This window comes from Brienomyrus brachyistius, unplaced genomic scaffold (assembly GCF_023856365.1).
Source record: "Brienomyrus brachyistius isolate T26 unplaced genomic scaffold, BBRACH_0.4 scaffold57, whole genome shotgun sequence".
In the NCBI taxonomy this organism is placed as follows: domain Eukaryota; kingdom Metazoa; phylum Chordata; class Actinopteri; order Osteoglossiformes; family Mormyridae; genus Brienomyrus; species Brienomyrus brachyistius.
Window position 1 is genome coordinate 645,511 of NW_026042332.1, and position 13,443 is coordinate 658,953.

At 46.0% G+C, this 13,443-nt stretch overlaps 13 non-coding genes across 13 annotated transcripts; all 13 read right to left on the reverse strand.

The window, feature by feature from the left end:
- Positions 1-513: 513 nt before the first annotated feature.
- On the reverse strand, positions 514-605 carry trnar-ucu (transfer RNA arginine (anticodon UCU)). The gene is given in 2 exon segments: positions 514-549; positions 569-605. It is a non-coding gene; the product is annotated as a tRNA-Arg (tRNA).
- A 921-nt stretch (positions 606-1,526) lies between these two features.
- trnar-ucu (transfer RNA arginine (anticodon UCU)) lies at positions 1,527-1,618 on the reverse strand. The gene is given in 2 exon segments: positions 1,527-1,562; positions 1,582-1,618. It is a non-coding gene; the product is annotated as a tRNA-Arg (tRNA).
- Positions 1,619-2,539: 921 nt separating this feature from the next.
- Positions 2,540-2,631, reverse strand: trnar-ucu (transfer RNA arginine (anticodon UCU)). The gene is given in 2 exon segments: positions 2,540-2,575; positions 2,595-2,631. It is a non-coding gene; the product is annotated as a tRNA-Arg (tRNA).
- A 921-nt stretch (positions 2,632-3,552) lies between these two features.
- On the reverse strand, positions 3,553-3,644 carry trnar-ucu (transfer RNA arginine (anticodon UCU)). Its single transcript is given in 2 exon segments — positions 3,553-3,588; positions 3,608-3,644. It is a non-coding gene; the product is annotated as a tRNA-Arg (tRNA).
- A 921-nt stretch (positions 3,645-4,565) lies between these two features.
- On the reverse strand, positions 4,566-4,657 carry trnar-ucu (transfer RNA arginine (anticodon UCU)). The gene is given in 2 exon segments: positions 4,566-4,601; positions 4,621-4,657. It is a non-coding gene; the product is annotated as a tRNA-Arg (tRNA).
- A 921-nt stretch (positions 4,658-5,578) lies between these two features.
- trnar-ucu (transfer RNA arginine (anticodon UCU)) lies at positions 5,579-5,670 on the reverse strand. The gene is given in 2 exon segments: positions 5,579-5,614; positions 5,634-5,670. It is a non-coding gene; the product is annotated as a tRNA-Arg (tRNA).
- Positions 5,671-6,591: 921 nt separating this feature from the next.
- trnar-ucu (transfer RNA arginine (anticodon UCU)) lies at positions 6,592-6,683 on the reverse strand. Its single transcript is given in 2 exon segments — positions 6,592-6,627; positions 6,647-6,683. It is a non-coding gene; the product is annotated as a tRNA-Arg (tRNA).
- A 921-nt stretch (positions 6,684-7,604) lies between these two features.
- On the reverse strand, positions 7,605-7,696 carry trnar-ucu (transfer RNA arginine (anticodon UCU)). Its single transcript is given in 2 exon segments — positions 7,605-7,640; positions 7,660-7,696. It is a non-coding gene; the product is annotated as a tRNA-Arg (tRNA).
- Positions 7,697-8,617: 921 nt separating this feature from the next.
- trnar-ucu (transfer RNA arginine (anticodon UCU)) lies at positions 8,618-8,709 on the reverse strand. Its single transcript is given in 2 exon segments — positions 8,618-8,653; positions 8,673-8,709. It is a non-coding gene; the product is annotated as a tRNA-Arg (tRNA).
- Positions 8,710-9,630: 921 nt separating this feature from the next.
- On the reverse strand, positions 9,631-9,722 carry trnar-ucu (transfer RNA arginine (anticodon UCU)). The gene is given in 2 exon segments: positions 9,631-9,666; positions 9,686-9,722. It is a non-coding gene; the product is annotated as a tRNA-Arg (tRNA).
- Positions 9,723-10,643: 921 nt separating this feature from the next.
- Positions 10,644-10,735, reverse strand: trnar-ucu (transfer RNA arginine (anticodon UCU)). The gene is given in 2 exon segments: positions 10,644-10,679; positions 10,699-10,735. It is a non-coding gene; the product is annotated as a tRNA-Arg (tRNA).
- Positions 10,736-11,656: 921 nt separating this feature from the next.
- trnar-ucu (transfer RNA arginine (anticodon UCU)) lies at positions 11,657-11,748 on the reverse strand. The gene is given in 2 exon segments: positions 11,657-11,692; positions 11,712-11,748. It is a non-coding gene; the product is annotated as a tRNA-Arg (tRNA).
- A 921-nt stretch (positions 11,749-12,669) lies between these two features.
- On the reverse strand, positions 12,670-12,761 carry trnar-ucu (transfer RNA arginine (anticodon UCU)). Its single transcript is given in 2 exon segments — positions 12,670-12,705; positions 12,725-12,761. It is a non-coding gene; the product is annotated as a tRNA-Arg (tRNA).
- Positions 12,762-13,443: the final 682 nt, after the last annotated feature.

Sequence of the window (13,443 nt, forward strand, 5' to 3'; positions counted from 1 at the left end):
ATACCCTTATAATGCCTTTCCTGGTAAGCCACACCCCTAGAATACCTGACTTGATAAGCCAGACTTATGAATGCCACACCCCTATCATGCTTGTCCTGATAAGCCACGCCCATGTTAGCTCCTGTCAGTTTGTCAGGGGTGGCCAATATTACGTAGAAAGGGCAACTTTGTGTTCTGGTTTTTCCTGTGACTCCCCAATTAGCTTACTAATTAGAGGACTGATTGGCTGAAGAGTCCTCAAATCTGAGTTTGAACAGTTGACCTAAAGGTTAAAAAAAGAAACCTGCATACAAACTAGCCGTTTGAGGATAAGACCGCACACCCCTGTCTCGGAGCAATCACTTGTGATCTAAAGCAATATACATTTTTTGAGAGCGTGGGTCAGACTGTTCCAGGAGCAACTGGGGGCAGAGGGGGCCAACGGTGACATCACTCTGTGACCCACGGCATTTCAACTTGCAACATTATGAAAGACACAGCGCTAGATTTTCACAGACTGGCCTCGCAAACATGCGACTCTGGTGGGACTCGAACCCACAACCTTTGAATCACTCCTTAAGTGCTTGACTAGAAGTCCAATGCGCTATCCATTGCGCTACAGAGCCACTCCTGCATTCACGACCTACAATGCTTGATCTTGAATTTCTCACGTTATGCCGAAAATCACCCAGAAATACCTGCACAGTCTGCGCACTTATGCTCCATTCTCAATCTGTCATTGTTGCATCTGGCTTTAACCTGGTGTTGCTCATGAAACTTGCTGAAATATTTCTTATTTCTGAAGCTAACCTTTGGTGCCACCTTCATGTAATACAGATTAGCAGGTACTACTCTCTGGACATGTAACCAGAAGCTGTGGACATGTGTCCAGAAGAGTGTCCGTGGTGTTTTGTGAAATTTCAGCAATGACTGTCCTGATAAGCTACACCCACCTAAGTCCCACCCTATCATGTCTGTTCTGGTAAGCCACACCCCTATAATAGCTGAGTGAATAAGCCACGCCCGTGTAAGCCATACCCTTATAATGCCTTTCCTGGTAAGCCACACCCCTAGAATACCTGACTTGATAAGCCAGACTTATGAATGCCACACCCCTATCATGCTTGTCCTGATAAGCCACGCCCATGTTAGCTCCTGTCAGTTTGTCAGGGGTGGCCAATATTACGCAGAAAGGGCAACTTTGTGTTCAGGTTTTTCCTGTGACTCCACAATTAGCTTACTAATTAGAGGACTGATTGGCTGAAGAGTCCTCAAATCTGAGTTTGAACAGTTGACCTAAAGGTTAAAAAAAGAAACCTGCATACACACTAGCCGTTTGAGGATAAGACCGCCCACCCCTGTCTCGGAGCAATCACTTGTGATCTAAAGCAATATACATTTTTTGAGAGCGTGGGTCAGACTGTTCCAGGAGCAACTGGGGGCAGAGGGGGCCAACGGTGACATCACTCTGTGACCCACGGCATTTCAACTTGCAACATTATGAAAGACACAGCGCTAGATTTTCACAGACTGGCCTCGCAAACATGCGACTCTGGTGGGACTCGAACCCACAACCTTTGAATCACTCCTTAAGTGCTTGACTAGAAGTCCAATGCGCTATCCATTGCGCTACAGAGCCACTCCTGCATTCACGACCTACAATACTTGATCTTGAATTTCTCACGTTATGCCAAAAATCACCCAGAAATACCTGCACAGTCTGCGCACTTATGCTCCATTCTCAATCTGTCATTGTTGCATCTGGCTTTAACCTGGTGTTGCTCATCAAACTTGCTGAAATATTTCTTATTTCTGAAGCTAACCTTTGGTGCCACCTTCATGTAATACAGATTAGCAGGTACTACTCTCTGGACATGTAACCAGAAGCTGTGGACATGTGTCCAGAAGAGTGTCCGTGGTGTTTTGTGAAATTTCAGCAATGACTGTCCTGATAAGCTACACCCACCTAAGTCCCACCCTATCATGTCTGTTCTGGTAAGCCACACCCATATAATACCTGAGTGAATAAGCCACGCCCGTGTAAGCCATACCCTTATAATGCCTTTCCTGGTAAGCCACACCCCTAGAATACCTGACTTGATAAGCCAGACTTATGAATGCCACACCCCTATCATGCTTGTCCTGATAAGCCACGCCCATGTTAGCTCCTGTCAGTTTGTCAGGGGTGGCCAATATTACGCAGAAAGGGCAACTTTGTGTTCAGGTTTTTCCTGTGACTCCACAATTAGCTTACTAATTAGAGGACTGATTGGCTGAAGAGTCCTCAAATCTGAGTTTGAACAGTTGACCTAAAGGTTAAAAAAAGAAACCTGCATACACACTAGCCGTTTGAGGATAAGACCGCCCACCCCTGTCTCGGAGCAATCATTTGTGATCTAAAGCAATATACATTTTTTGAGAGCGTGGGTCAGACTGTTCCAGGAGCAACTGGGGGCAGAGGGGGCCAACGGTGACATCACTCTGTGACCCACGGCATTTCAACTTGCAACATTATAAAAGACACAGTGCTAGATTTTCACAGACTGGCCTCGCAATCATGTGACTCTGGTGGGACTCGAACCCACAACCTTTGAATCACTCCTTAAGTGCTTGACTAGAAGTCCAATGCGCTATCCATTGCGCTACAGAGCCACTCCTGCATTCATGACCTACAATGCTTGATCTTGAATTTCTCACGTTATGCCGAAAATCACCCAGAAATACCTGCACAGTCTGCGCACTTATGCTCCATTCTCAATCTGTCATTGTTGCATCTGGCTTTAACCTGGTGTTGCTCATCAAACTTGCTGAAATATTTCTTATTTCTGAAGCTAACCTTTGGTGCCACCTTCATGTAATACAGATTAGCAGGTACTACTCTCTGGACATGTAACCAGAAGCTGTGGACATGTGTCCAGAAGAGTGTCCGTGGTGTTTTGTGAAATTTCAGCAATGACTGTCCTGATAAGCTACACCCACCTAAGTCCCACCCTATCATGTCTGTTCTGGTAAGCCACACCCCTATAATAGCTGAGTGAATAAGCCACGCCCGTGTAAGCCATACCCTTATAATGCCTTTCCTGGTAAGCCACACCCCTAGAATACCTGACTTGATAAGCCAGACTTATGAATGCCACACCCCTATCATGCTTGTCCTGATAAGCCACGCCCATGTTAGCTCCTGTCAGTTTGTCAGGGGTGGCCAATATTACGCAGAAAGGGCAACTTTGTGTTCAGGTTTTTCCTGTGACTCCACAATTAGCTTACTAATTAGAGGACTGATTGACTGAAGAGTCCTCAAATCTGAGTTTGAACAGTTGACCTAAAGGTTAAAAAAAGAAACCTGCATACACACTAGCCGTTTGAGGATAAGACCGCCCACCCCTGTCTCGGAGCAATCATTTGTGATCTAAAGCAATATACATTTTTTGAGAGCGTGGGTCAGACTGTTCCAGGAGCAACTGGGGGCAGAGGGGGCCAACGGTGACATCACTCTGTGACCCACGGCATTTCAACTTGCAACATTATGAAAGACACAGAGCTAGATTTTCACAGACTGGCCTCGCAAACATGCGACTCTGGTGGGACTCGAACCCACAACCTTTGAATCACTCCTTAAGTGCTTGACTAGAAGTCCAATGCGCTATCCATTGCGCTACAGAGCCACTCCTGCATTCACGACCTACAATGCTTGATCTTGAATTTCTCACGTTATGCCGAACATCACCCAGAAATACCTGCACAGTCTGCGCACTTATGCTCCATTCTCAATCTGTCATTGTTGCATCTGGCTTTAACCTGGTGTTGCTCATCAAACTTGCTGAAATATTTCTTATTTCTGAAGCTAACCTTTGGTGCCACCTTCATGTAATACAGATTAGCAGGTACTACTCTCTGGACATGTAACCAGAAGCTGTGGACATGTGTCCAGAAGAGTGTCCGTGGTGTTTTGTGAAATTTCAGCAATGACTGTCCTGATAAGCTACACCCACCTAAGTCCCACCCTATCATGTCTGATCTGGTAAGCCACACCCATATAATACCTGAGTGAATAAGCCACGCCCGTGTAAGCCATACCCTTATAATGCCTTTCCTGGTAAGCCACACCCCTAGAATACCTGACTTGATAAGCCAGACTTATGAATGCCACACCCCTATCATGCTTGTCCTGATAAGACACGCCCATGTTAGCTCCTGTCAGTTTGTCAGGGGTGGCCAATATTACGCAGAATGGGCAACTTTGTGTTCAGGTTTTTCCTGTGACTCCCCAATTAGCTTACTAATTAGAGGACTGATTGGCTGAAGAGTCCTCAAATCTGAGTTTGAACAGTTGACCTAAAGGTTAAAAAAAGAAACCTGCATACACACTAGCCGTTTGAGGATAAGACCGCCCACCCCTGTCTCAGAGCAATCACTTGTGATCTAAAGCAATATACATTTTTTGAAAGCGCGGGTCAGACTGTTCCAGGAGCAACTGGGGGCAGAGGGGGCCAACGGTGACATCACTCTGTGACCCACGGCATTTCAACTTGCAACATTATGAAAGACACAGCGCTAGATTTTCACAGACTGGCCTCGCAAACATGCGACTCTGGTGGGACTCGAACCCACAACCTTTGAATCACTCCTTAAGTGCTTGACTAGAAGTCCAATGCGCTATCCATTGCGCTACAGAGCCACTCCTGCATTCACGACCTACAATGCTTGATCTTGAATTTCTCACGTTATGCCGAAAATCACCCAGAAATACCTGCACAGTCTGCGCACTTATGCTCCATTCTCAATCTGTCATTGTTGCATCTGGCTTTAACCTGGTGTTGCTCATCAAACTTGCTGAAATATTTCTTATTTCTGAAGCTAACCTTTGGTGCCACCTTCATGTAATACAGATTAGCAGGTACTACTCTCTGGACATGTAACCAGAAGCTGTGGACATGTGTCCAGAAGAGTGTCCGTGGTGTTTTGTGAAATTTCAGCAATGACTGTCCTGATAAGCTACACCCACCTAAGTCCCACCCTATCATGTCTGTTCTGGTAAGCCACACCCCTATAATACCTGAGTGAATAAGCCACGCCCGTGTAAGCCATACCCTTATAATGCCTTTCCTGGTAAGCCACACCCCTGGAATACCTGACTTGATAAGCCAGACTTATGAATGCCACACCCCTATCATGCTTGTCCTGATAAGCCACGCCCATGTTAGCTCCTGTCAGTTTGTCAGGGGTGGCCAATATTACGCAGAAAGGGCAACTTTGTGTTCAGCTTTTTCCTGTGACTCCCCAATTAGCTTACTAATTAGAGGACTGATTGGCTGAAGAGTCCTCAAATCTGAGTTTGAACAGTTGACCTAAAGGTTAAAAAAAGAAACCTGCATGCACACTAGCCGTTTGAGGATAAGACCGCCCACCCCTGTCTCGGAGCAATCACTTGTGATCTAAAGCAATACACATTTTTTGAGAGCGCGGGTCAGACTGTTCCAGGAGCAACTGGGGGCAGAGGGGGCCAACGGTGACATCACTCTGTGACCCACGGCATTTCAACTTGCAACATTATGAAAGACACAGCGCTAGATTTTCACAGACTGGCCTCGCAAACATGCGACTCTGGTGGGACTCGAACCCACAACCTTTGAATCACTCCTTAAGTGCTTGACTAGAAGTCCAATGCGCTATCCATTGCGCTACAGAGCCACTCCTGCATTCACGACCTACAATGCTTGATCTTGAATTTCTCACGTTATGCCGAAAATCACCCAGAAATACCTGCACAGTCTGCGCACTTATGCTCCATTCTCAATCTGTCATTGTTGCATCTGGCTTTAACCTGGTGTTGCTCATCAAACTTGCTGAAATATTTCTTATTTCTGAAGCTAACCTTTGGTGCCACCTTCATGTAATACAGATTAGCAGGTACTACTCTCTGGACATGTAACCAGAAGCTGTGGACATGTGTCCAGAAGAGTGTCCGTGGTGTTTTGTGAAATTTCAGCAATGACTGTCCTGATAAGCTACACCCACCTAAGTCCCACCCTATCATGTCTGTTCTGGTAAGCCACACCCCTATAATACCTGAGTGAATAAGCCACGCCCGTGTAAGCCATACCCTTATAATGCCTTTCCTGGTAAGCCACACCCCTGGAATACCTGACTTGATAAGCCAGACTTATGAATGCCACACCCCTATCATGCTTGTCCTGATAAGCCACGCCCATGTTAGCTCCTGTCAGTTTGTCAGGGGTGGCCAATATTACGCAGAAAGGGCAACTTTGTGTTCAGGTTTTTCCTGTGACTCCAGAATTACCTTACTAATTAGAGGACTGATTGGCTGAAGAGTCCTCAAATCTGAGTTTGAACAGTTGACCTAAAGGTTAAAAAAAGAAACCTGCATACACACTAGCCGTTTGAGGATAAGACCGCCCACCCCTGTCTCGGAGCAATCACTTGTGATCTAAAGCAATATACATTTTTTGAGAGCGTGGGTCAGACTGTTCCAGGAGCAACTGGGGGCAGAGGGGGCCAACGGTGACATCACTCTGTGACCCACGGCATTTCAACTTGCAACATTATGAAAGACACAGCGCTAGATTTTCACAGACTGGCCTCGCAAACATGCGACTCTGGTGGGACTCGAACCCACAACCTTTGAATCACTCCTTAAGTGCTTGACTAGAAGTCCAATGCGCTATCCATTGCGCTACAGAGCCACTCCTGCATTCACGACCTACAATGCTTGATCTTGAATTTCTCACGTTATGCCGAAAATCACCCAGAAATACCTGCACAGTCTGCGCACTTATGCTCCATTCTCAATCTGTCATTGTTGCATCTGGCTTTAACCTGGTGTTGCTCATGAAACTTGCTGAAATATTTCTTATTTCTGAAGCTAACCTTTGGTGCCACCTTCATGTAATACAGATTAGCAGGTACTACTCTCTGGACATGTAACCAGAAGCTGTGGACATGTGTCCAGAAGAGTGTCCGTGGTGTTTTGTGAAATTTCAGCAATGACTGTCCTGATAAGCTACACCCACCTAAGTCCCACCCTATCATGTCTGTTCTGGTAAGCCACACCCCTATAATACCTGAGTGAATAAGCCACGCCCGTGTAAGCCATACCCTTATAATGCCTTTCCTGGTAAGCCACACCCCTAGAATACCTGACTTGATAAGCCAGACTTATGAATGCCACACCCCTATCATGCTTGTCCTGATAAGCCACGCCCATGTTAGCTCCTGTCAGTTTGTCAGGGGTGGCCAATATTACGCAGAAAGGGCAACTTTGTGTTCAGGTTTTTCCTGTGACTCCCCAATTAGCTTACTAATTAGAGGACTGATTGGCTGAAGAGTCCTCAAATCTGAGTTTGAACAGTTGACCTAAAGGTTAAAAAAAGAAACCTGCATACACACTAGCCGTTTGAGGATAAGACCGCCCACCCCTGTCTCGGAGCAATCACTTGTGATCTAAAGCAATATACATTTTTTGAGAGCGTGGGTCAGACTGTTCCAGGAGCAACTGGGGGCAGAGGGGGCCAACGGTGACATCACTCTGTGACCCACGGCATTTCAACTTGCAACATTGTGAAAGACACAGCGCTAGATTTTCACAGACTGGCCTCGCAAACATGCGACTCTGATGGGACTCGAACCCACAACCTTTGAATCACTCCTTAAGTGCTTGACTAGAAGTCCAATGCGCTATACATTGCGCTACAGAGCCACTCCTGCATTCACGACCCACAATGCTTGATCTTGAATTTCTCACGTTATGCCGAAAACCACCCAGAAATACCTGCACAGTCTGCGCACTTATGCTCCATTCTCAATCTGTCATTGTTGCATCTGGCTTTAACCTGGTGTTGCTCATCAAACTTGCTGAAATATTTCTTATTTCTGAAGCTAACCTTTGGTGCCACCTTCATGTAATACAGATTAGCAGGTACTACTCTCTGGACATGTAACCAGAAGCTGTGGACATGTGTCCAGAAGAGTGTCCGTGGTGTTTTGTGAAATTTCAGCAATGACTGTCCTGATAAGCTACACCCACCTAAGTCCCACCCTATCATGTCTGTTCTGGTAAGCCACACCCCTATAATACCTGAGTGAATAAGCCACGCCTGTGTAAGCCATACCCTTATAATGCCTTTCCTGGTAAGCCACACCCCTAGAATACCTGACTTGATAAGCCAGACTTATGAATGCCACACCCCTATCATGCTTGTCCTGATAAGCCACGCCCATGTTAGCTCCTGTCAGTTTGTCAGGGGTGGCCAATATTACGCAGAAAGGGCAACTTTGTGTTCAGGTTTTTCCTGTGACTCCCCAATTAGCTTACTAATTAGAGGACTGATTGGCTGAAGAGTCCTCAAATCTGAGTTTGAACAGTTGACCTAAAGGTTAAAAAAAGAAACCTGCATACACACTAGCCGTTTGAGGATAAGACCGCCCACCCCTGTCTCGGAGCAATCACTTGTGATCTAAAGCAATATACATTTTTTGAGAGCGTGGGTCAGACTGTTCCAGGAGCAACTGGGGGCAGAGGGGGCCAACGGTGACATCACTCTGTGACCCACGGCATTTCAACTTGCAACATTGTGAAAGACACAGCGCTAGATTTTCACAGACTGGCCTCGCAAACATACGACTCTGGTGGGACTCGAACCCACAACCTTTGAATCACTCCTTAAGTGCTTGACTAGAAGTCCAATGCGCTATCCATTGCGCTACAGAGCCACTCCTGCATTCACGACCTACAATGCTTGATCTTGAATTTCTCACGTTATGCCGAAAATCACCCAGAAATACCTGCACAGTCTGCGCACTTATGCTCCATTCTCAATCTGTCATTGTTGCATCTGGCTTTAACCTGGTGTTGCTCATCAAACTTGCTGAAATATTTCTTATTTCTGAAGGTAACCTTTGGTGCCACCTTCATGTAATACAGATTAGCAGGTACTACTCTCTGGACATGTAACCAGAAGCTGTGGACATGTGTCCAGAAGAGTGTCCGTGGTGTTTTGTGAAATTTCAGCAATGACTGTCCTGATAAGCTACACCCACCTAAGTCCCACCCTATCATGTCTGTTCTGGTAAGCCACACCCATATAATACCTGAGTGAATAAGCCACGCCCGTGTAAGCCATACCCTTATAATGCCTTTCCTGGTAAGCCACACCCCTAGAATACCTGACTTGATAAGCCAGACTTATGAATGCCACACCCCTATCATGCTTGTCCTGATAAGCCACGCCCATGTTAGCTCCTGTCAGTTTGTCAGGGGTGGCCAATATTACGCAGAATGGGCAACTTTGTGTTCAGGTTTTTCCTGTGACTCCCCAATTACCTTACTAATTAGAGGACTGATTGGCTGAAGAGTCCTCAAATCTGAGTTTGAACAGTTGACCTAAAGGTTATAAAAAGAATCCTGCATACACACTAGCCGTTTGAGGATAAGACCGCCCACCCCTGTCTCGGAGCAATCACTTGTGATCTAAAGCAATATACATTTTTTGAAAGCGCGGGTCAGACTGTTCCAGGAGCAACTGGGGGCAGAGGGGGCCAACGGTGACATCACTCTGTGACCCACGGCATTTCAACTTGCAACATTATAAATGACACAGTGCTAGATTTTCACAGACTGGCCTCACAATCATGTGACTCTGGTGGGACTCGAACCCACAACCTTTGAATCACTCCTTAAGTGCTTGACTAGAAGTCCAATGCGCTATCCATTGCGCTACAGAGCCACTCCTGCATTCACGACCTACAATGCTTGATCTTGAATTTCTCACGTTATGCCGAAAATCACCCAGAAATACCTGCACAGTCTGCGCACTTATGCTCCATTCTCAATCTGTCATTGTTGCATCTGGCTTTAACCTGGTGTTGCTCATGAAACTTGCTGAAATATTTCTTATTTCTGAAGCTAACCTTTGGTGCCACCTTCATGTAATACAGATTAGCAGGTACTACTCTCTGGACATGTAACCAGAAGCTGTGGACATGTGTCCAGAAGAGTGTCCGTGGTGTTTTGTGAAATTTCAGCAATGACTGTCCTGATAAGCTACACCCACCTAAGTCCCACCCTATCATGTCTGTTCTGGTAAGCCACACCCCTATAATAGCTGAGTGAATAAGCCACGCCCGTGTAAGCCATACCCTTATAATGCCTTTCCTGGTAAGCCACACCCCTAGAATACCTGACTTGATAAGCCAGACTTATGAATGCCACACCCCTATCATGCTTGTCCTGATAAGCCACGCCCATGTTAGCTCCTGTCAGTTTGTCAGGGGTGGCCAATATTACGCAGAAAGGGCAACTTTGTGTTCAGGTTTTTCCTGTGACTCCCCAATTAGCTTACTAATTAGAGGACTGATTGGCTGAAGAGTCCTCAAATCTGAGTTTGAACAGTTGACCTAAAGGTTAAAAAAAGAAACCTGCATACACACTAGCCATTTGAGGATAAGACCGCCCACCCCTGTCTCGGAGCAATCACTTGTGATCTAAAGCAATATACATTTTTTGAGAGCGTGGGTCAGACTGTTCCAGGAGCAACTGGGGGCAGAGGGGGCCAACGGTGACATCACTCTGTGACCCACGGCATTTCAACTTGCAACATTATGAAAGACACAGCGGTAGATTTTCACAGACTGGCCTCGCAAACATGCGACTCTGGTGGGACTCGAACCCACAACCTTTGAATCACTCCTTAAGTGCTTGACTAGAAGTCCAATGCGCTATCCATTGCGCTACAGAGCCACTCCTGCATTCACGACCTACAATGCTTGAACTTGAATTTCTCACGTTATGCCGAAAATCACCCAGAAATACCTGCACAGTCTGCGCACTTATGCTCCATTCTCAATCTGTCATTGTTGCATCTGGCTTTAACCTGGTGTTGCTCATCAAACTTGCTGAAATATTTCTTATTTCTGAAGCTAACCTTTGGTGCCACCTTCATGTAATACAGATTAGCAGGTACTACTCTCTGGACATGTAACCAGAAGCTGTGGACATGTGTTCAGAAGAGTGTCCGTGGTGTTTTGTGAAATTTCAGCAATGACTGTCCTGATAAGCTACACCCACCTAAGTCCCACCCTATCATGTCTGTTCTGGTAAGCCACACCCATATAATACCTGAGTGAATAAGCCACGCCCGTGTAAGCCATACCCTTATAATGCCTTTCCTGGTAAGCCACACCCCTAGAATACCTGACTTGATAAGCCAGACTTATGAATGCCACACCCCTATCATGCTTGTCCTGATAAGCCACGCCCATGTTAGCTCCTGTCAGTTTGTCAGGGGTGGCCAATATTACGCAGAATGGGCAACTTTGTGTTCAGGTTTTTCCTGTGACTCCCCAATTACCTTACTAATTAGAGGACTGATTGGCTGAAGAGTCCTCAAATCTGAGTTTGAACAGTTGACCTAAAGGTTATAAAAAGAATCCTGCATACACACTAGCCGTTTGAGGATAAGACCGCCCACCCCTGTCTCGGAGCAATCACTTGTGATCTAAAGCAATATACATTTTTTGAAAGCGCGGGTCAGACTGTTCCAGGAGCAACTGGGGGCAGAGGGGGCCAACGGTGACATCACTCTGTGACCCACGGCATTTCAACTTGCAACATTATAAATGACACAGTGCTAGATTTTCACAGACTGGCCTCACAATCATGTGACTCTGGTGGGACTCGAACCCACAACCTTTGAATCACTCCTTAAGTGCTTGACTAGAAGTCCAATGCGCTATCCATTGCGCTACAGAGCCACTCCTGCATTCACGACCTACAATGCTTGATCTTGAATTTCTCACGTTATGCCGAAAATCACCCAGAAATACCTGCACAGTCTGCGCACTTATGCTCCATTCTCAATCTGTCATTGTTGCATCTGGCTTTAACCTGGTGTTGCTCATGAAACTTGCTGAAATATTTCTTATTTCTGAAGCTAACCTTTGGTGCCACCTTCATGTAATACAGATTAGCAGGTACTACTCTCTGGACATGTAACCAGAAGCTGTGGACATGTGTCCAGAAGAGTGTCCGTGGTGTTTTGTGAAATTTCAGCAATGACTGTCCTGATAAGCTACACCCACCTAAGTCCCACCCTATCATGTCTGTTCTGGTAAGCCACACCCCTATAATAGCTGAGTGAATAAGCCACGCCCGTGTAAGCCATACCCTTATAATGCCTTTCCTGGTAAGCCACACCCCTAGAATACCTGACTTGATAAGCCAGACTTATGAATGCCACACCCCTATCATGCTTGTCCTGATAAGCCACGCCCATGTTAGCTCCTGTCAGTTTGTCAGGGGTGGCCAATATTACGCAGAAAGGGCAACTTTGTGTTCAGGTTTTTCCTGTGACTCCCCAATTAGCTTACTAATTAGAGGACTGATTGGCTGAAGAGTCCTCAAATCTGAGTTTGAACAGTTGACCTAAAGGTTAAAAAAAGAAACCTGCATACACACTAGCCATTTGAGGATAAGACCGCCCACCCCTGTCTCGGAGCAATCACTTGTGATCTAAAGCAATATACATTTTTTGAGAGCGTGGGTCAGACTGTTCCAGGAGCAACTGGGGGCAGAGGGGGCCAACGGTGACATCACTCTGTGACCCACGGCATTTCAACTTGCAACATTATGAAAGACACAGCGGTAGATTTTCACAGACTGGCCTCGCAAACATGCGACTCTGGTGGGACTCGAACCCACAACCTTTGAATCACTCCTTAAGTGCTTGACTAGAAGTCCAATGCGCTATCCATTGCGCTACAGAGCCACTCCTGCATTCACGACCTACAATGCTTGAACTTGAATTTCTCACGTTATGCCGAAAATCACCCAGAAATACCTGCACAGTCTGCGCACTTATGCTCCATTCTCAATCTGTCATTGTTGCATCTGGCTTTAACCTGGTGTTGCTCATCAAACTTGCTGAAATATTTCTTATTTCTGAAGCTAACCTTTGGTGCCACCTTCATGTAATACAGATTAGCAGGTACTACTCTCTGGACATGTAACCAGAAGCTGTGGACATGTGTTCAGAAGAGTGTCCGTGGTGTTTTGTGAAATTTCAGCAATGACTGTCCTGATAAGCTACACCCACCTAAGTCCCACCCTATCATGTCTGTTCTGGTAAGCCACACCCATATAATACCTGAGTGAATAAGCCACGCCCGTGTAAGCCATACCCTTATAATGCCTTTCCTGGTAAGCCACACCCCTAGAATACCTGACTTGATAAGCCAGACTTATGAATGCCACACCCCTATCATGCTTGTCCTGATAAGCCACGCCCATGTTAGCTCCTGTCAGTTTGTCAGGGGTGGCCAATATTACGCAGAAAGGGCAACTTTGTGTTCAGGTTTTTCCTGTGACTCCACAATTAGCTTACTAATTAGAGGACTGATTGGCTGAAGAGTCCTCAAATCTGAGTTTGAACAGTTGACCTAAAGGTTAAA